General features: G+C 45.3%; 1 long non-coding RNA gene across 2 annotated transcripts in view; it reads left to right on the top strand.

Annotated features, from left to right (window-relative positions):
- The window catches only part of LOC129385784 (uncharacterized), a 54,560-nt gene extending 31,914 nt beyond the window's left edge, over window positions 1–22,646 (top strand). For both annotated transcript variants that reach the window (XR_011895395.1, XR_008613338.2), the window contains 2 exons: window positions 13,879–13,983; window positions 22,505–22,646. This is a non-coding gene — a long non-coding RNA (uncharacterized lncRNA). The remainder of the gene's footprint in view (window positions 1–13,878; window positions 13,984–22,504) is intronic.
- The last annotated feature ends 457 nt before the right edge of the window (window positions 22,647–23,103 follow it).

Raw genomic sequence — 23,103 nt, 5'->3', positions numbered from 1 at the left:
TTATTCATAAATGCACTTGAGGCTGTGCAAAATCCGGTTACTAGGTTTATTCAATCATCATATTCGTACGATATCAGCATTTCATCGATGAAACCAGAATCTGGTTTGGAAACGCTTTCTTTCCGTCGACAGGTTGCCACCCACTCTCTCTTCCGTTCATTTTTTTTTTCAGCTGCCTAAATCACCCAACGTACGTCACGCTCCCTTCATACATATCTCATCGCACCGGTCATCCGCTTCAAGTTGCACGCGCACGTGCCCAGACCACCACTCTTCAGGCATCACTTTTTATTCGAGCATCAAGGGACCGTAACGGCCTTCCACAGGCCATTGTAGTCATCACAAGCCCATCTGCCTTTACCGAAGCTGTTGTCACCCATATCTGAAAATGAACGCCTGTTTCTAATGTTTATCATATTAACCACCCCTTGTGTAATACCCCTACAATGGGGTTTTTAAGGTGATCAAGTGAAGTGAAGTGAAGAATATATTTTGTATATGTAGTTGGTGTCTAGAAATTCTGAAAGCATTGCGCGAATCGCTGGATCACGCAACGCCTACGCGTGTTGTGCTGTCAGGAGCGCTTACTGCTGGAGACATGCTCTGTCGTGTTGATCTTGCGTTGTGTGTGTTTTTTTTTTAGAATTCCGAGGAGAATAGCGCACCAGCCTAACCATTGCGATGGTCTTTTGGGTTTGCCTTTCAGCTATCACGCCCCCATATCTGACAGGACGGGCGGGTGCCGCCGGGGCTCTGCAATGTGTGACAGGGCATCACTGATCAGTGAAATAGCTTTTGCTTGGCAGGAAGCTTCGTCTTACGTGTGCGATAAGCGCACTATTAACGCGCTTGGCTGCCCCTCCGTCGTCATAGCAATTGTTACCACCAACAGAAGCCTCGGTTAGTGGCGCTTGTTACCGTGATTTACAAATGGGATAGTAGTAGAAGGGAGGGTCCGAGACGAGTCCCTTGATGGATCGCGTGCACGATGGCAGCGCGAAGGAAGAGCAGTTCGCCAGTAGAGGAAAGCGTTTATTTTTTTAACAGCAATGAGTCTTACGTGGACTGCAGGCGGAAAACTGCCTGCTTTCCATCCTTTAGCAACCGTTTTTGTAGGTTCGGTCTAACTCCCCTTAGTGAATGCACTGACCTCTGCGCAATCGCACAAAAACGACCAAGTGCGCATACAGTTGAACTCCTTGCGTTGGATTGACACGGATAAGAAAAACGAGAATACGTGCGCTAAACTAACAGAATTTTATTTCAGAAAAGCATGGTACTTATACCGGCCAAACGCATACTTTTGTTTAAGATCTCTGCTTTATCTCTCCAAGCTGGAGCGACAGAACCTTCTGTCACGACCCACAAGTAATAATTGGTCGCTGTACTCTGTAGCACCTTATTTTGAAACGTACCACCAAACGGAAATCTATTTTAATTTTAGCGAAATCCCATGACTGTGTTTCACCTTTACCAAGCACCCTACCCACACGTGTTTTGTAATCTATCCGCAGAATGGATTAGGGAATGCCGTCATGGCCTCCAATGTCATTTATTCGACGACCCCCATGCGCATCGCTGTAGGACGTCGGTGTCACTGCAGCCGCACCCAGTAAAATAAAACCTGCTTCTATAATTACTCCTTAGAAAAACTTGGCGAAGCGCTGCAGCCTCCTCAGCCTTTATGCGCTCAAAGTGCGTCCTTGGCTCCAGGTGACACAATGCATTCGAAAGGGCACCCTGAAAGAAGAGACGTTCGGAGAACAGGTCACACGTGCGCGATGACATGAAACTCAACGAACTTGGCTGGCTATCCTCCGTTGACTCCCTCGCTCTCGGCCACCTATCGAAAAGTCAGCTACTTCCCATCGTTCACAGGGACTGGAGGGAATTGTCTGCTCGCTGACCGACAAAATGGCAAAAGACCGAGATACATTACAAGAAGAGGCGTGATTCCAAGGAGAATACTTCCTATTAGAAACTTCACCTTTTTATAAGGTATTGAGAAAAGTGGCAACGCCGCATTGTCTTAAGTTACCTGCAGCACTTTCTACCGAAAAAAGAATTAAGGCAGAAAACATAATTTTCTACATGAAATTTCAGGGGCGGTTGCTGAAAGAGAAAATTGAACATGGGTATGTATTCTTAATAAACCGGTGTTCTGACTCACGCCATGACTTATTCGTCAGAATAGGTTGAAAGGATCTACCTCAACAGCATCGTGAACACATCTGGGATGACGACGAAACTGACTGAGTCCACCGGACCCGATGACCATTTCCCTGTGGATAAGTGGCTGCGCCTACTCGAGAAGTAAGCAACCAACGCCGCGTGGACGGAGCGAGACCGCATCAACCTCATCAGGAAGCATTTGAAAGGCCAGGCATTCCGCTGGCACCTGGCCGAGGTTTTCCACGTTCAAAACTCGTGGGAAGGCATCAAACATAGCACGTTAATGCGCATTACTCTGCCCACCGGAGACCCATTCCGCCAGTTGATACACTGCACGCTCGAGAAACAGCAACGCATCAAGCATTACTATGAGGAAAATACGCGTCAGGGCCGCCTCGTTACCTGAATGACGCTCATATAGTATCAGCTTTTACCGATGGTGTGCCTCAGGAAACTGAAGTACATCTCGCTGGATTGACTATCTCTGAAATTGCGAAGTGGCTTGCTGCTGTGCTTCCGCAGAGGGGTTTTTCCAAAGAAAGCTTTTTAACGCTCATCGGACCGAGAACTAGGTGCAACTGGAGCGTCGTCCTATGCGACATTGCAGTTCTGCGGGATCTACGGGCACTCATTGCAGTAACTGCCGACGAACTGCATCTGCGGGTTTGCCCAACCAAGTTCACTGGCGGAATGAGTACCCTTTTAGTGCGATTGTGCCTACGCTTGCTCACGACTAAGGAAACGAGGAGGCTGACCCAAAGGTGTGTTAACACGGTTCAGCACACTTGTGTATGGACACTTATGGAGCGCAACTCTAGATAAAGCAACCACTATTATCTGACACTTGCGTAAACAGCGAAAAAATTCACCCAGACACGACAGAAAGAAGAGATACCACAACGGTGGACAAGCAACTGACGCATATTCGGTGCCCCACGGCGAATTGTTCAATGCTATTCGAGAATTGGTTGATAAAACAGGTGTAGTAAAATTTCAGAATAAGTGCGGTGTCAACACCGGAGCGTTTCTTGAGTTGTTACCTATGTATTTATCATCAACTATGGTTCGATTTCAAGATCGCCACTTTATCTAGAAACAAGGCATCTGTATAGGTTCCTCTGTGGCACCTGTGTTGTGCAAGATTTTATGTCCAAGTTTGACAAAAGGCTTATGGAGGTCGCAGCTGACGAAGTTGAGAGGGCTTCGCGCGTTCCGACACGTAGACAATTTTTCTATAACGTTAAGGTTGGTGGCCTATGACTGTTTGAAAGATGTCGCGGAAGACAGTCCAACGTACTTCAAAGAGTGTTCTGACACTTTAAATTTTACCTTTGAACTTCCCCAAAAAATTGTGTTTTAGACATAACACTAACTTTTCGAGACGACAGCCACATTTTCTGGATTTACTCACCTAGAACTGAGCAGACTTTGCTTCCGTTTGAATGAAGCCGATCTAAGTTCGTTAAAAGAAGTAAAGCCACTGTATGTTTCCGATGTGTGCTACAGAAAAGTTCTTGTCACGTGTTAGTGTGGCCGCTTTTTGCAGTCTGGCGCGCACCTGCGGACGCGTCACTCCTGATGACCAAATGCATATATCGTCTGCATAGATCGACACATGGACGGATTGTGGAACGGTGTGAACCAGGTCGATGAGCACGAGGTTAAATAGAGTGAGACTCAAGACTCAAGACTCAAGCTATCTTCGAGCACGAGGTTTGGAGATGTCCTCCCAGAAGTGCTCTATGGTCGCTTTCACGCGCAAAGCAATGAGACAATACGTTGTTAGAATTATTGGACAGCCAATTGCCTACGAGAAGACGCACCGTTTTCTAGGAGTAATAATAGATCGAAACCTCTCCTGGAGTCCTCACGTCTCTTACCTAAAAAGGAAACTAGTGATGATAACAGACGTGCTCAGATTTCTTGCAGGAAAGTAATGGGGTGCGTCTGTGAGTGCAATGCTCCAACTCTATAATGCACTGTTCTTGGGTCTCTTACGCTACAGCTTACCTGTACCAGGTGGGACCGGTAAGACCAACCTCCGAGCCCTCCAATCTGTACAAGCTCAAGCTCTGACAATTTGTCTTGGCCTTCCGAGGTGTGCATCAACGGCAGCAACAATAGCCATCGCGCATGACCACCCTATCAATACGTATATTCATATCGACTCCTTACGGGTGCACATCAGGCACTTTGCCCGACTTCCTTCGCATCATCTCGCCTCCCTTCCTGCCGCTCGACCTCGTTCAGCGTTTAGCAGAATTATTGCCGCCAACCACGGAAGTTTACCGTCAAACTTCACACATGCAGCACGGCCATCTCTACCGCTGTGGTGCCTGCATCCACTCCAGGCCCTTCTTGTTATTCCCGGCATCAAAAAGAAAACGGAAATGTCATCTATCGCCCTCAAACAAACCGTCCTTTCATTCTTACATGAAAAACACAACGAACGCACTCACGTTTACACGGACGGTTCTGTCTCCTGTAATAGTTCAGCTGGAGCAGTGGTACTTCCCGCTCAATCTGTCACTATCAAATTCAAGACGTCTCACGTTACTTCATCGACGGCTGCAGAACTCGCAGCTATCCGTGCTGCTCTGGAGTTTATAGGTCCCAATTCACCACATTCATGGTCCATCTTTTGTGATTCAAAGGCAGCTCTCCAGTGTCTGCTGTCCCCTTTCAACCACGGACCAAATGTACAACTAGTCGCAGACATCCGACTACTCCACCATTACGCAATCGACAAGGGACACAACATCATCTACCAGTGGATACCGGGTCACTGCGGAATTTCGGGGAATGACAGTGCGGATGACGCTGCCCGGTCGGCCCATGATGGTGCCCAGATTGTACCCATACCGCTGTCAAGAACAGATGCAGCGACAAGTCTTCGCTCCATCGCACGCGAGCTTACGCTAACTCTGTGGAACACCAGCGAATTCACGAACACACGTCTTCACACATTAGATCCAAGTTTGCAACTCCGTCTTCCACCAGGGTTGCCACGAGCGGAAGCAACACTTCTGTGCCGCCTATGGCTCGGCGTGGCATTCACGAACTTATATTCCTTCCGTATTGGAATGGCCGACAGCCCTGCTTGCGACACCTGCGGCTGCGAAGAGACGATCGCGCACCTCCTCTGTGACTGTCCACGTTACAATGTGCAAAGAAAAGTGCTCGTGACCGTGCTCGAAAAACTGGACAATCGCCCCTTCACAGAAGAGAAAGTTCTAGGACACTGGTCCAGACGGGTTTCGGCACTCAAGGCCTTAAGGGCCTTGCTCAAGTTCTTAAGGACATGTGAATTGTGCGAACGACTTTGACTATTGTTGCGCGTAACATCGCGTTACTGTGTGCATTTTTCTTGTTTGTTTTTTTTTCTTCTCTCTTCCTTCTCCTTTTATTCCCTTTCCCCAGCACAGGGTAGCCAGCCGGTATTTACACTGGCTAACCTCCCTGTCTTTCCTTCCCTTCTGTCTCTCTCTCTCTTGTCACGTGTGCATGCAAAGCCTTGACTGCCAAATTCAGAGGCTAACTGCAGCGGGTTTAGCTGCACAAGTGCTTAAGGCGGTAGCTGAGACCTTACGTGCAAAGCTTAAAGGACAAGTCAAAGGTGGCCGAAAATATAACAGAAACAAAGAAACAAGGAAAGTTCATGGGATGGCTTATATTCATCAACTGTTCATAAAAGTAGCTGTGCTACATGGTGTACAACTAGTGTTTTCCGCTCCGTGTAAGTTGTCAGGACTGTGCACGCGCATCGAAAATGTTGGAAAGACGGAAGAAGGAACCGAGGGAGGGGGGGAACCGACGGAACCGCATGTGAACAAATACGATAAGTGCGCGGCACACGAAGTTTGCAAAGTCCCGTTTAAGTGTGGTAAGGTCTGTATTGTCCAAACAGGCCGATGCGTGAATTATCCGATGCGCGAGCACTGTGCATTGACTAATTCTCAAGGAGCTGGTCACCTGGATTTTCACTGTCGTCACTGCCTTTGGCACGACTGTGCATCACTTTTTGAAAATGTGACGATTCTTGCCACGGGCAGGACGAAAACCGAAAGTTAAATACTTGAGGCATTTTATATCGATATACAAAAGAGGAAGCAAAATGCATCACTGTCCCTTGTAGCTCTCTGAGCAATAAAGAGATAGCTTTTCTAAAAGGCTGATCCTAAAGGTGAGATAGGTAGGGCAAAATAATGTGTCCATCAATTTAAAGAACGTGCACCTTGATATGAGCATTGAGCATGCGTTGGCGGTTTGATGTTCGAAGGTTGACCCGTGTTTTCAAATATACGTCTGATGCTAGTCCAGCGTTGGGGTGCCCCTTCGTGCTGTCGTGTGTGGGTCTCATTTTTTTCGCTGGTTTTCTCAAGCGTGAACACGAACCAACAGGCCTAGCAAGCGGCACTGCTACACTATTACTTGCATCAGTGATGTTTTGTTTAGAACTCGCAAGCTGTAATTACTGAAAGATTCATGCATAAGTGTCCAGCAAGTCACGTCAACGACAGAACCACTGGGTCGCGTATAAATACAATTGCAAATAGGAAAACTGAAAAGGTGCTCCGAATACACGTTCTCCAAGTCATGAAAACTGATTTCTTGCTAGGTCTGTGTAGCGTCTTTCTTTAGCCTTTCTTTTACGTTGAACACTATGTTCAACGACAACTACGTGCACCAGACTTCCTCCGCGTACCGAAAGTGCATTATCAGGGCTGGCGACTCCCCGCTACAGTCCGTTGATGTTAAGCATCTTCCGATTCCGCTGCAAGTAGCTTTGAAGGCACGTCATACTGTACCCATATGACATTCCGAAGGCAGCTTTTATGACGCCAAACGGCCATTACTAATGACTCTTGATGCCTTTCGGTATGAGGAATGCATCAAATACACTTGAATTACCTATCCAGCTATTCACAAGATAACACAACTTGAAGAAGGTCGTTAACTACTTCCATGATGTCGCTATTTTCTCCGGCCAAAATTCTGAGCAGTAAAGCACCTACAAGCAATATTGCAACTCTTCAGAACTGAAAACGTCAAAGTAAGGCTGAGAAATGGTCACCTTGGCGAAGATTCTATTGACTATCTGCGTCACAGAGTACCTCACGTCACCTCAACGCCTAAACGAAGCAATTTAGAACCGATATTGCAATTTCCAAAACCAAAATGTCCGATAGAGCTGGAGCGATTTCATGGTACCTCATTTCATTACCTTAAAACCCTTGAGACGGGCACTGCATAAGGGGTGGGAATACATCATTACACAATTTGCATAAGACAATTTAACACGGAAAGAAGAAGAGAAAAATAGGAAAAAGATAGACTACATGACCTAAAATGTTAAATTGATTAGTAAAAATAATAGATGCTAATTATACAAAGCAAAACTTCCCGAGCCGGTAATTCCGTTAACATGTCAGTTTTGTTGTGAAAAGCCTGCAGTGACGCTCTCAATAAACGCTCAAGGGCAAGTGAAGGCCCCAATTTGGTGGGGCAGGTCGGTCCAATTTGTAGCGGCGTGGCAAAAAGAATGAGGCGGTAAAGCTAACAGTGCGCTTGCCAGGGTAGCCCAGTTGAAAAGTGTGCCGCATACGTTGAGATGTTGGCGTTGCGAGGAGGACCAACGTTCACCGATAATTTAGTCCTAATTTCAGCGACATAGTTTTCCTACTTAAGAAATTAGTCAAGAGGTACGCATAGTGGAAACGGGATGTTCAGTTCCTTCACTTTGTGGAAAGGAAGGAACGTCTAACCGAAGAACCCATCCTCAGAATGTATTCTTGCGAGACACTGAATATTTTACTGCGACGCGTCGAATGTAGGTATCGGCGCAGTCCTAAAACAATGAGACTGCGGAAGCATAGAGCATCTGGTTGGTTATCACTCGCGCACACGGCTTAAGTACGAACTAAGCTATACAATAACTGAGAGTGAATGCGTAGCCATAGTTGATGTTGTTGACAGGTGGCACTGCTATTTCAACAGCAACTCATTCACTGCATTCACCGAACGCGCTACCTTATAATGGCTAAAACACATAAAAAACCCACAGAGTTGCTTGTTTCGATGGTCGTTGTAGCTTCCCATGTATGACGCCAACATCGCACACCTACAGGGCAGACGGAGCAGACGCATTTTCTGGAAGTCCAGTGGTTCAACTCATATCTTTACCAGAACATCAAGGTCACCAGAATGACCACCCGCAATACAAATACACTACTGAAAATAACGTCATAATGGTCACACAGAAAGGAATTTCCAATGGTTACGTTGTTCACAAACTTTGACTGGACCTACTGTAGAAAGCATATCACCAGTTTGGACATATTGGGGTGAAGAAAACTCGGGAGTTGTCAGAATATTATTGGCCAGAAATCAGCAGCAACGTTTCATCTAACGTCAGGCACTGTGACCTGTGCCAAAGGTGCAAGAAAACCAAAGTCAAGAGGTTTTTAATGCTGGAATTGCTAACCCCCGGAGAGCAAGCCTTCAACCTTGAAGCAATGGACACTTTAGGTCGCCTTTCTTAATAAGGCTCCGTAAAAATATTCATTCACTTGGTGATAGAGCACGCTCAGCGTTCTCTATAGGACTTTGCTCATAAAAACGAAACTTGTCACACATATATTTCTTGCCTCACCACAATCTTCACTGAAGAACTTCCTCTGTAATGGTGCGCCAGCGTTCATTGCAGGCAAGCTGAAGCAATTCATAACAAAGAACAGTATCCGCAAGCTGTTCACATCCTCCGAACAACCTCAATTCCATGGCATGAATGAACTCATGAAACGACCATTGTGACTTGATTGATGTGCAAAATCTACAAACAGGCACGAAAAGCCTGGGCAGAACACCTTTCGGATATTCAGAAGTACAACAGAATCTCACGCAATGATACCAGATATCCCCCATCATATCTATTGTATGAGATGCCATCTTATACACCGTTGTTAGATACCACTCTGGGAAGCGTCGAAGAAGCAAGCAAAATTTCAGTTCGGAACACGATGGCCTACAATTAGAAGAATAAGGCCATTCACGACACAAACTTCCTTCCGCAAGATCTTCACGTTGGCGAGCTCGTGCTCTACAAAACACCTTCGTACCCAAAGAAAGAAACGCTGAGTACGTTCATGGATACACCCTACACAGTTATTCGCAGAGTTTCTCAAGTGAACTTTCAGATGGGCCGATGAGTGAGACAATTCAGCAGAACTACAGACATTATGTACGTTGACAAACTTCGTCGTTACTATTCTCCCAAGTTGTCCCTCTCTGTTACTGAGGCGGAGAGAATGTTATGGTTCACGGGTGCATGGAAAACGAGGAAGATGAGGAAGTGCCCGTATTCTCAATAAACTGGTGTTCTGACTGGCGCCAAGACTGCTCGTCACATCTATGTCATGCGAACATTTCTGGAAGATATAGGCGACGAAATGAGTGCGACACGTGACAGCGACGGTGTCATGGCTATGGCATGACGATGACTACGTTACGGCTGTCTGATGATGACGCTGGTAAAATACCGATATCAGAGTGATGCTGACAAAATGACAGTGTTAAAATGGTTACAATGCGGTGACTATCGCGTGACGATGATGGCGTGTCGACAATAGCATGACGACAAAACGATGACAAAGGTGGAATCAGGATGGCAGAATGGGTTGCCGGCAGTGGAATCGCTCGAGAAATAAACGACTACGATGGTATAACGGCGAGTTTGTGATGACGATGCGCTGTCAACAATCACATGACGGCGATGAAATGATGATGACGACCACAGCCCGAACACGGCGTGACAACGACAATATGACAATGGAGGGACAGCAACGGACCAAAAATGACAAAAGTATGACGATGAAATAGTAACGACAAAATCATCACAATGGCATAAAGGCAATGTAATGGCATTGCATGCATAATGCATAATTACATGCATTTATACATAATTACATGCATAATGGCACGTAATTGCGATGATATAATTACAATACAACATGACAAAGACGACATACGGGTGTTAGAGTCACGTCTGCGATTGCGTGTATCAACTGCAGCGGCGCGCAGCCATAATTCGCAAGATATCCGGTCTTTGTTTGGAATGTGTTCGGTGGATTTTCGAACCACGCTACCTGCGGGATATATCCAGATTCTTTGGTACCGAAATTGACGCGCCTTGCGGGTGACTTTTTCTGACCTTGGCATCAACCAGGTGAAAAATGTGGCGCATTTATAACTTTGATTGCTCATTGAGCTACCCACTAGTCGTCATTGCTTAATTTCGGCGAATATGTGATAGCGAGAAGCCGAATGCGAACTTTACCCAAACAAAACTCATTTGGATAATAAGTACGAGGAGACTGGAAACGTGATCCTACTAGCTGCTTAGTCGTCTTCCATCTGCTCTCGTTTATCCTGCCCAGTTGCGCGCTCGCAGGCTTCACGCCGTGTTCAAACTACACCGCTGTCGCATGGCCCCGTTCGCGCGAAAATGGTGTCAACCACTGAAGGCATCGCGCCTGAGGCAGCTATTCGTACCTGACTATCTTTAATTGGAATATACAAAGGGCATTCTTGCCTATAGGCAGGATCAATAGAACGGCTACCAGCTTAGCGAACGTCGCGCTCCTGTAGAGGGTTATTAAAGCGAGATTTTGCAGCAACGAACCTAATACTAAAGAAGGAAAATTTGTTCGTACACTTTTATCAGAAGTGTGGCGCGAGTTGTTTAGGGGCCACATTCTGAGGCAGTCACATTTTATTGCACCCACATTTGCGAAAGTTATTTAATTTCACCTAATCTGATATTTTGCCGGAGAGCGCCCCCCCCCCCCCCCCATTCATGTTGCGAGCACCGTTATAAGGGCGCCGACAACGCCTAGCGCATATTATAACATTGCATATTAAAACTTAGCGACGTTATAACATTATAACGTAGCTCCAGAAAATCCGGCCCACGCTCTGATGAGGCGCTGTTGTCCGTGGGAAAGTTTCAGTTATCTTCCATTTAAAATACTATTGTACAATGTAGCCGGAAATTACCAGAGAATAGTTCATATACAGCATGCCAGTTTGTATGCGATTCTTCGAATTTATCGCGGTGTAGCAATGCTCTACCCAGGCATTCTCGAAAGCGAGCGTGCCTGTGATGCCGTGTGACATCCCAGCCGTTATGTAAAACAGACTCCTCCCATGATGAAGTGTTTGGCGATGTTTGAATGATGAAACGTTCGGCAAATACTGATGCGCCACGTCGGGGCGAAATGGGGCATATCAGTGTGCGCCTCAACTCGCGTTAGTGTTTTCTTCACAGATCTTTTTGTTACAGGGCAATTCCGTCGGATGTGATACCGGGGCTGCCTTCCCTCACTGCCGGCGCGCTCGCTTTCGATACTGATTAAGTTTGAGACCGCATTTCTACGAAAACTATCTCCAATCATGTCCTATCTTCCGAATGATTATTCAAAAGGACGGTGAATTAAAATGTGACTGCTTTTATTTTTTGGTCAATAATCACCTGAACCCAAGGTGCCAAACAAAAGGTAACAATATTTGTTAATCACTCTTTTGTAGTTTGTGCTAATAGCTGCCAGGTTTTCTATTCAGATTAGCAAAATGCTATAAAGGCATCATGTCCTAACGCTTCATAGCCTCTGAAAGAATGTGTGCCGTCTAAAGGCCCTGCATTTTGAGAAATCGCCTCTGACAGCATTGCCCCACTTTCTTAGGTAAATTTTTTGACAAGTATAAATTCCTTGCATGAGTAATTACGCTATCTAGGTAGGTAATTAAAGATTGACTATATAATCGACTTGATGACCGATATTCGAATTGTGAATTCGAAGTCAAGCAGCATTTAAGTCCGTTGTTCTTAATGAAAATTCTGACACTTCCACCACACTCAAGACACCTGCCCGATGATTGGCTAAATATTCTTTGAAATTCTTATTGCCAATCCGGCATAGCAAAGGAGGCCTTTCTGCGAACTGTTACTTGAAGTGCCAATACATTTTCTAGCCCACATTATGGACCCTTATATCGACACTGATGCTATTCTTCAGATATCTTCGAAAGCGACATCACCTAGATCAAAAAAAAAAGAAATGAATGCTTGTTGAAGGCTGTAAATTCAGGAGCTTTGTAAACCAATTTATTTATCAATCTTTACATCGTTATTTGCCGTAAAAAAGCATATTCTGTTTCTTCGGGTAATCTACCTCAGCACACCATTTTGCACTGTATGATCCATGAGACATAAAAAAAACTACGCGTATATTACTTTAATTATTCTCTTATGCTATGCCAAACTGCTCTTGGGTGCTGCATGTCTTATCAACTGTTATTGTGCTTCAATGCGAACGAAGCCGTAACGACACAGACGTTTCAATATGTAGATACATTTTTGTCAAGGTTGATCTTATCACCTTTTATGTTTGTAACAGGAGGGCAGCGCGAACTAGCACGCCAAGGTTGACGAAGCAGTCTTTGACGAGGCTCCTTTCCCCGGCTAATACCCCGTTTACACCGGGTACTAATAACCGGGAGGCGCATGCCGTGTAAAGTGAAGCCGTCTAACGCAAAAATTACATGTCTTCTGCGCTCAACTATTAAATAAACTCTGAAAGACTATTTTACATGGGTAATATTTCTCCCCAAAAAAGAAGGACGTAAAAAGCCAAAATATACAGTTTACGTTGAGACGTGTTCTTGCGTACTTAAAATAAAGCTATTCAAAGCTTTGGTATTCCAATTCTGCGATCAGCCCTCTACAATCGGTCAAAAACTTTCGGCGCACCTCCACATCGCCAGTCTGCCACACAAGGTCTCAAAAACCGCGATATCTCCACATTTGGTATGACGTATACACACTGCTTATGCATGAATAGACAGAAGAAAAAAAGAGTATTTCTGATTGGACGCCCTCCGGCCATTAGCCCTCTGCTATTGGCCACAAGTTTTTGGACAGAGCCCACGTCGCCCGTTTGTCACGCGAAGTAAAAACAGAGCGAAAGGTCACGGCGTCAACGTGACGTGTATGCGTTAAAGATTCATTACTGTCGCATACAAAACTGAATTTTTTTCTGAATAGCCAGAGGCCGCTCCATTTCGAAAAGATGGTTGCCCGCCGATTGCTCAGGCACTGGTTACTCGCACCTGCCGAAGAGCATGGATTCAGTTGCGCATTATAAAGCTTCTCCCATGGTAGTATAAGGTTATCGAGCCCTTTCGGCACCTATACGACATCGCTCTTCCAAATCTGCCGAGGATCCATATTAATGGCGCTCTTAACCTACAGTAGCAAGCCGCCGCGATTTTCGACCAGCCACCGCAAGCTGGTAATGGGAAACGGACCATTAGCAGACGCCGGCACCACCTTCCGCATCCGGTTACCGATTTTCACTGCGCTGGCTCCACCCCATCGAAACCCTCTCCAGTTGAGCGTGCTTCTCTCCTCTGGTCAGCCAATTACGTGAGCAAAGCCGCTATATGTAGGCAATGTTGTTCGTTTTTAAAGCAAACAAAAGTGACCTCATATAAACGAGGAGAGCGCTTTATTGGGCTTTTAAGAGAACGCTGCGGGTCACCGCCCGATGCTTGCGTCGGTTGTCACGTAAATTTAACGTCAGGATATTGGAATGAAATACAAATTGCAACAGTTTTACGTTATCAGGCCATTGATATACTTTCTTTCAGTATGACCCCGAAAAACACTACGAGATCGCATTCACCATCGCACCGACTTACTGCAACTCTCGTATCAAGTACGACAATCAAGTCTGCCAACCCATCACCACAGATGTGAGCAACGAATATTGTTTTTCACAGTGTGAGAGCATGCTCGGTGCATTTAGAGCCACTCGAAGAGCTAGCTATTCGCCATCTATTTCGAGTGACATATACTATAAAATAGAAGAAATAAAAGTTTTTTTCAGAGATGTGGAAGATATAAGAGTGCATTTCAGAGCGTAATTCCGAGATAAAGAAGCACAAGAATGGCAGGCTGCTTTAGACGATGCACGTGGGTCAATAGAAGCCAAGCAAGACTTGTTTTTTTTTTTGCCACAATGGATGTTACAGAACAAATTAGGCTGTGTTGGTGGCTACGAGAAACTATTATGGCCACTTTATTTTACACAAATAAAATTTTTCGTCGAGTGGTGAGTCTTTCACTTTAATTAAAAAACGCTCCGAGATCTAACGTCCGAGATCTTATTTCAGAAGTACGTAGGAGGTTTACTTGGTTTAAATAATGGTTTTACGAAGAGAATGAGTTGACCTAATCCCTAAGATAGCCTACTGTTAATCAAGGCGCGGACAATTACCAGTTTGGATTTTTTACCGATGTACTGGTAAAGAAACCAGCCACACAAAGATTTAGAGCAGATGCTAAGCGCCACATAATGCATACAATAAAATTGTTTCACTCTAGAAATACACAACGCTGCATGTGAAAAAATGATAAATTTGACAATTTTTGCAAGGTTAAAATTACATCTTCTTGTTCAGGCTAAAAATCTGTAGGAAACGTTGTCGGGTGTTTAAAGTTAAATACAGCAGATAATATGTGTTACCCATACATCTTATGTTTTAATTGAAAGAAGTGTCTCTCTCTTCTTTAGAATCGCCTTAGCGAAGCACATCTAATACGCACACTGCTCTGTGCGTTGATACATCAAACGTCCTGTGTAGCGCTTAAACGAGGGTTCTCAGTTACAGTCGGTTAATTAACGATGACGTGTACTGTTTTGGAGAGGTGGCCCAGAATAATACATCTAATTATCTCTTTGACTCAGCAGGCTGTGTGGAACTTATATTGTCCTATAGTTTTCTGGCACCCAGATTTATTTTGCTACATTATATAGATCTATTCATGAGAACAGCTGCTAAGATAGTTAATAATTGGTTAATATCGGCGTCCTGCAGACTTTTCCTGCCACTCAGATCTGTCTAGCTAGTACAGACACCGTGGCAAAAACGTTTGCTCAGCGATGCGCAAAAAAGTTCGAAAGAGCTCTGAGGGTGTGATCTTGGGCGTGTGGTATTTTATATTACCTAAGTTGGTATTTTGCATTGTGACGTTCAAAAGAAAAAAAGTAAATTGATTGTTTATGCGTGGTTGGGTCGCATTTGAGACCATTAAAGGAGTGCAGACACTCAAATTTCTTCTGCAGATTTCTTACTGTCAGGTAATGCATAACTTCAAGGGGATCACAATAACTGCTGGCATGCGCGGAATCACGTCCCCAGTAATTTAATATAAAATGATTTCCTTTAAACCCTTCTAGATTTCAATATTCTCGCCAGCTCGTCTAGGCAAACTTTGACGTTAATCAGGTTACCGAATCTAAGGAATTGGCCTGAACTACCAAGGCGCTGACCACAATGAATTCATTCATCACCTGCTCAATTACACAGGTGCGTCCACCTTCGTAGCCGACGGAGAAAGGTGGTAAACGCGCTCTTGAGTCTGCAGACCGCGTACAGCCGGTCTGAAAATTAGCAGCCACCATTGTCCTCACCCCTCACTCCATCTTGCGCGCAAAAATGCAGTTTTCATGAAAGCTACCGCCACGAGTCGAGATAAGGGAACCACTTTTTATATCTGTATTTTGAAATTCCATTAAAGTACCGTTTTACCGTCAAAAGTGGCAAAGGGATTAAAAGGGATAGAGGACATTCACTTTACCATTTATGCAGACGATGTGACTATATAGACCGCTGAAGGAAGTATGGGACATGCGGAAAGCAGACTTCAGCAGAGCATTTATGAGGTAGAGTCTATTTTAGAAGACATGGGACTCAAATGTTCCGCTAATAAGTCTGAACTCCTTGTACTCAAGAACAGAAGAAGGGGTAGAAAACCGATGGGATATGTTCCCGAAGAGGAACCCAGGTTAGTACTAACCACGAAGGCAGGCGAATCTATTAAGCAAGTAGAATCCATTAGAGCCTTAGGGTTATTCCTGGAGGCAAACGGGGCAAACGGAAGAACAATACGACACATCAAAAGCAAGACTGTGGAGGTAATAAGAGTGCTAAGGAGAATCACTAACAGACACAGAGGGCTGGGAGAGGAGAGCGCCATGAGACTGGTCCACGCTTTCGCCTTGTGTCACTTCTCCTATTTAGCTGGGATGCTCAGTTGGACACAGGCAGAGCTAAACAAGTTGAACAGATTAATTAAAAGGCTAGTCAAAACAACGGTGGAGTTACCGATTAACACGCCAGATAATAAATTAATAAAACCTGGGATCCACAACACAATAGCCGAGATAATTGAAGCTCAGCAAATCGCCCACAGAGAGAGGCTCTCTGGAACAAGGCCAGGTAGAGCAATACTAGAAGAGGCAGGGTGGTGCCCAACCGAATCCAACATTTCAGGCGAAGGCACAGTAGAACTAAAAGATAGCATCAGAGAGATAATCAAGACGTCTCCTTTCCCCAGAAATATGCACCCGGTGCACAACCTGGATAGACGAAAGGCAAGGGCCGAAGCTCTCCTGCAAGAGATAGAACACGACAGAGAACATGCGGCTTTTGTAGATGCTGCGTGGGTCAGAGGAAAGAAAGCCTTTACGGCAGTAGTAGTAGATGCAGATGGTCTCACTCGGGATGCTATTACAATCATGACTGAAGACACGAAAGTCACGGAACAAGTAGCGATAGCATTGTCTTTAAGGAATAATAAGTGGACGAAGATTTACAGTGACTCTAAGATGGCTGTTAGACAGTTTACCAATGGCTTTGTAACCAAAAGGGCTACATAGCTGATCAGTGAGTTGGACAGCCAAGGGCTCGAAATCCGCTGGTTTCCTGCGCATATGGGGTCTGTCGATCCATCTCGGAAGAATTTAAACGAGATGGCTAACGCAGCTCCACGAGGAGTTACTATCCGTGCACTACGCGACCAGGACCTTAATAATATACAGGAGGAGAACAGGGACCAATTACTTACATATAATGAAATCACGAGGCATTACCACATGAACAGAAGGGAATTCCCAGTGCCACACGCTAAGCTCAATAGTGCTCAAGCGGTGACTATGAGATTGTTGCAGACAATAACTTATCCAAGTCCAAACTTTATTAATAAGCTATATCCTGAAAGAGAGGTACCAATCAATTGCGAGAAGTGCAATGGCATCATTACTCTGGATCACATGCTTTGGCATTGTCCTGTGACTTTCACAGACTGTGACAAAGAGAGACACTGGTGGCGGCGAGTCCAACATGGTGGAGTTCTTTTCGATCAAGTACAGGCCGTCCAGAAGGCCCACGATACGGCGGTAAGGTTAAACCTTACTGTCCCGACGTGGGAGCCGCCTGCGTCAACCTAAGGGTTCATTTTCAGGACAATATTAAGTTCATCATACCATACCATACCATACCGTTTTACCGTCTGCTATCATTGATACTTGACGAAAGCGTTCTTCGTGCGCATGCATGCTATGGAAAATTTAGCCTTTCTATTCGGCATCTACACTGATTTAAGGAATGCATATTGAAATACACAGTCTGTTAGTGGCGTTCCCAAAGACAGCGTGATATGACAACTTACGATTTAACCTGTCGTTTTTTGGGATGAGCGCGTCACTCGATCGCACACAACCAGCAGGGGCAATTCTTCCTGAATGCCAACTGTCTCAGTGATATGGCGTAATACCATCTTGGACCAGAAGGCTAAATATTCTCCAGATGGGCAGATAATCAATCTATAGTGATAAATTGAAGTAGAATTTGTAGGCTCTCTTTAAAAGAAGTGTGTGAAGTAAGTAAAAACCAGAATGCGTAGTATTTTATTGCAATGGCAATAAAATGGACACTCCAGGAGCATTTCTGCCCTCGTCGTCATCGTCGCCGTGATGTTCCGCACAACATGCAAGGGCGATAACATTGACACGTGACGTATGCTGTGTGTGCGAGTGAAAACGTGCGAGGGTGAGCCGACGCTTGTGGCTCAATGTTGCTCGCGCAAGAGAGAAAGCGGAGGATGTGCCGTCGTCCGTCGTGCGCAAGGCAACGCGGTGAGGGGAGCGAGGGGGGAGGCGTTCTCCTCCAGCGGCGGCTTCCAAGCGATTTTCGATGGAGACAGAGCGCACCGAGTGCTGAGAGCTTCGTGGGCTATGTGTTCTCGCCACTTCGTTTGCATTGAAGCGGGAGGCAGCTTGAAGGTCAATTGGGTCGCTGCTCCAGCGTTTTGACGAGTGTGCGTGGCCACTGAGCCAGATGTGCTTGTTTTTGCTTGAGTGAGCGTGAAACCATGCTTCTTGTGTATTCTTGAGTAAAGCAACAAATGGGGCGTGAAACGCAACTCTGCTAAATCTGTGTTTATACGTATAAGTAATAAAAACAACTTCTGAGGGTTTAAAGTGAGTAAGGGGTCTGGCTACTCCATCTGGCCAGACCCCTTATTGATGATAACGAATATACGTATCTCGGAATTACAATTACTAATAACCTAAACTGGAACAGTCATAATACTAACACTGCCTCTCCTGCTTTTCGAAAACTTTGACTACTAAGCCGTAAACTTAATGGCAGCTCCGCTGAAATGAAGTCATTAGCCTATACCACCTGTAGTCGACCCACACTGGAATAGATTTAACATTATTTGGAATTCGCTCTCTAGAACTAATCGAACGCCCTTGAACACATAGACAGAACGGCCATCCATATTACTGTCTCCATACGCGTCTGCAAAGAGTTCAAAAGATTTATTGCGCACTGATGACTTTCACACCCTTCGACGAAGGGAAAAATAGTGCGAGTGAAATTTCTTTACTTATTATTATAATCTAAACTTTCTCTAAATCATAGGTTATACCTTGCCATTTCTTATTCTCATCATTGTCATCCTCTTACTGTCTCTCCTCACGTTGCCAGGGTAAACCACTTTGAGTTCTTATTTTTCTTAAAGCAATACAAGAATGGAATGCCATAGATTTTGGATGTGCTAACTCTGCCGAATCAGTTAAAACTAACCATCTCACACTTATGTCTAGGCAGAATTACTGTTTCGTGATGTTTTATTCGTTTTCCTAAGGCTTCATTTTTCCTTTAAATGGTTCTTTAGCGTTTAACCTTGTTTATTGCTTATATATCTGAGTATCTTGCCACTCCTGCATGGGCCACAATGCCTGTAATAAGATAATGAGATAAGATATAATAATAAGATACGATAATAATCAGGCCTTAATAAGAGTTTCACCTTAAAGGCGAAGCATCGATTGTGATAGTAAACTAGTGGGCGACAATACGAAGTAATGAGAGTAGTTTTATCGGACGTATAAACTCGCAAACATAAATATACTAGCTAAATGAACCAGCTTGGGGTTATGCACGCACAAGCAAAGATGAACAGATCTCAGCCGATGGCCGCGGAAACTCGCTTTCAAAACACGGGAGTGAGGAAGCGCGGCAGCAGCAGCGAGCGAATTGACTTTCGTGCTGCCTCTCCCGTCAATGCGAACTCAGCCGCGAAAACACAGCGCACGGTGGACTTTGTCCCCGTCGCAGATGGCTTTCAATATACAGAGGCCACGCGGACCGCCCAGATTAGACCGCACCCCCTCTCCCTACATTCCCCAGGGCAGACGGCGAGCTGTTTCTCCGCTTTCTTTTCTTGTGTGCACGAGGTGAGCCGCGATAGCCGGATCTCCCTTGCGCACTTTCGCTCTTACATGCAACATACGGCGCGTGGCAACGATTTTATCCCCCTCGAGCTTTATACGAAACCTTAGGCCGGCGGCAGAAGTGCGCTTCGTATGTCTATATAATTGCTATTGCAAAATGAGTAAGCGAACGTATTCAAGAGCAAGAACTCCTTGCAACCAAATTTGTTTTTTCGTGTGAAATAAACTCCTAAAGATAACAAGCTGGTAATACAATAAGAATGTTATTAACGCGCAAATATATGAAGCCCTAATAATTACCAACTGGTGTTAAAATATAAATCTGATAAACGCACACTAAATAAGACAATACAGCAAGCAGCCAGGTGAACAAAAGTACATGGTAAAGCCCTGTCTGCGATACGTCGGAAGAGCCGCCTTTGTGGTATTTTTAGCCGCCCTTTCCACATCAATAATACTTAGGCTGAGTATTTCGCAACATTTCATGAGTATCTGCTGACATTGTAAAAATCACAGCTGGTCTGTTTAGTGGGCTAAATAACAATGCATAATTCTTAATTTAGAATGGTGCCAAGACAGTTATTGGCAAATATATTTATATAATATTCACATTTCATGTTGTCAAAATAAACCATGTCTGCACTAATCCACCCTTATAAGTTGTAAGCTACAAACTATTTTAAAGATTATGAATGTCCGCCAGAAATGCTTTTGCAGCAAATCATTATAGCGTTGGCCGGCATTTTTCGTATCTATGGCCGCGGCGAAAATTTTTGCCTATCACGGATGTTCTGTAATACGTGGAGGTGAAGTAGGCTTCAACCACTCTGCAAGGTGAAGTCAAAAGGGAATATACTACAGCGAAGCTCTATATGGCTAGGCGATTCGTCCGGCTGTCCGTCTGTCTTTCGCCTATACGCCGAAAACTCCTCCGGCGCAACCCGATGCCTATAGGCGAAAAAGAAAAAAGAAACATACGCGCGTGATTGGCTGCGCCAGTTGTGACGTCGATGCTTTCCGTCGCTCAGCGCTCAGCAGTCTCTCTCCAGCTCCGAAATGGGTAGGCCACACGTCATACGTATTCCTGAGGAGCAGCAGCTATCTATGAGCAACGCCACGAACACAACCGGGAACGAGCTCATCTACGCGGTACCAGTGGTGCCGCCCGGGCACAAGAACAAGCTCGTGCAATGGAGCGCAAGTAGCAACTACGTTCCGAGGATCAAACAGCTCACCAAATCATTGTTTAAGGAACTGACGGGTTAAACCCAGTGATAAACACCAGGGTGGCACGTTTCAGGTTCGCTGGTTAACTATCTTTACGGAATGCTTAAAAATTAAATTGTGGGGTTTTACGTGCCAAAACCACTTTTTGATTATGATACACGCCGTAGTGGAGGGCTCCGGGAATTTCAACCACCTGGGGTTCATTAACGTGCACCTAAATCTAAGTACACCGGTGTTTTCGCATTTCGCCCCCATCGACATGCGGCCGCCGTGGCCGGGATTCGATCCCGCGACCTCGTGCTCAGCAGCCCAACACCATAGCCACTGAGCAACCACGGCAGAAACCTGGAGGCTTACGAAAAAGGTTCTACTCAAATTGAGGACGACGCAACGAGCTATGGAAAGAATGATAGGTGTAACGTTAAGGGATAAGAAAAGAGCAGATTGGGTGAGGGAACAAACGCGAGTTAATGACATCTTAGTTGAAATCAAGAAAAAGAAATGGCCATGGGCAGGACATGTAATGAGGAGGGAAGATAACCGATGGTCATTAAGGGTTACAGACTGGATCATAAGGGAAGGGAAGCGTAGCAGGGGGCGGCAGAAAGTTAGGTGGGCGGATGAGATTAAGAAGTTTGCAGGGACGGCATGGCCGCAATTAGTACATGACCGGGGTTGTTGGAGAAGTATGGGAGAGGCCTTTGCCCTGCAGTGGGCGTAACCAGGCTGATGATGATGATGATGATGATGATGATGAACCACGGAGGGTGCGGAATGCTTGGGCAGTGATTTTTGTTTATTGAAATCGCACATACGACATAAAGAACATCATTCGTTTCAATTAGAAACAAGCACAAGAGAAGCATCCGAACCAGATAATTGATCATAAGGCGTTACTGCTAACAAAGCGAAGCATGTAGCACTTCCCGCATACGTTTCCCGGTAAAGATTAGTGCGGCGCAACCTGCCGCGGCGACGGCAGCTTGGGACGTAGGGAATGACGCCACTTGCGTTTTGTATATAAAAGAACCAGCCTAGCAACTGATTTCATTGTTGCTCCACCACTATCGGTAAGCAGCGCATAGCTAGGACTCCGGACGAGCAGCGTGAATGCGAGGAGTGGCAAAGGGGAGAAAATGGCAGTACGACCAGCGGCGGCGTGTTGTCTAAATGACCATTACTCCCATTGCTATCTACTCTAACTGGTCATTATTAGCATTTCATTACAGTAAAAAAGCATTGGAGTGGTAGTTTTCGACAGCTTCGGCGGACATCCACTTTCGCAGGGCCGGGATGGCGAGTCCGTTTTTTTCGAATTGCGTTTTGTATGGCGGTCTACCTATAACGAAGCCAAATGATTCACAGTGCAGGCTACTGTATCGTTGTTCGCTGAATTATAAGACGAGCTTTTCTTGAACTCAGATGCTGAAAGCTAAAACAGAATTTTTTTTTCTTTCAAGGCCATCGGGAAATGCCAGGCCAAGGTGCAAGGGGAGCCGTCGGACAAACAGTGGAATATGACGGACTTCACCTGCGCGCCTCCTGATCCATCAGATACATTTAGCTCACTCTGCAATTAAATTGAGTAATTACTCAGCGCTACACTCCCTGCTTGAGTCAGTTCAATGCAAGCGTCAGCGCTAAAAACGCATTCCATGTCTTAGCGGACCCTCTAAAGCTCCGCGCACGGGCTGGGAATGCGCCCAGACCGAAAAGCACGATGGCGGTGGTACCGACGCGCCGACGGCGTACATGCAGCGGCACCTTCCGTGCAGATTGGAAAAGATAATATTTAATCAAAAGAGAACTTGGTAGCTTGGACATCCACATCGTGTGATGATCTCAACGGTGGCCCTTTGCGAAAACAAAGAGCGTCGGCCTAGCGTCATCCTTCAAGTGTCTGCAGTAAATTGGCTTTGCGAGCCTGAACAGTTCCACTAGCTTCAAATACATATTATTTGGGTCAATAAAAGAAGATAATAAACGACAAGGACATTAAGTAACTCAACCACTGAGCGATGCTCCATTTCAGGTAGAGCAGGACGTATGCGCGTGTTTT

The sequence above is a fragment of the Dermacentor andersoni genome, chromosome 7 (assembly GCF_023375885.2).
Source record: "Dermacentor andersoni chromosome 7, qqDerAnde1_hic_scaffold, whole genome shotgun sequence".
NCBI classification, from domain to species: domain Eukaryota; kingdom Metazoa; phylum Arthropoda; class Arachnida; order Ixodida; family Ixodidae; genus Dermacentor; species Dermacentor andersoni.
The sequence above is the reverse complement of the archived record's forward strand: the minus strand, read 5'-3'. Positions and strand labels throughout refer to the sequence as shown.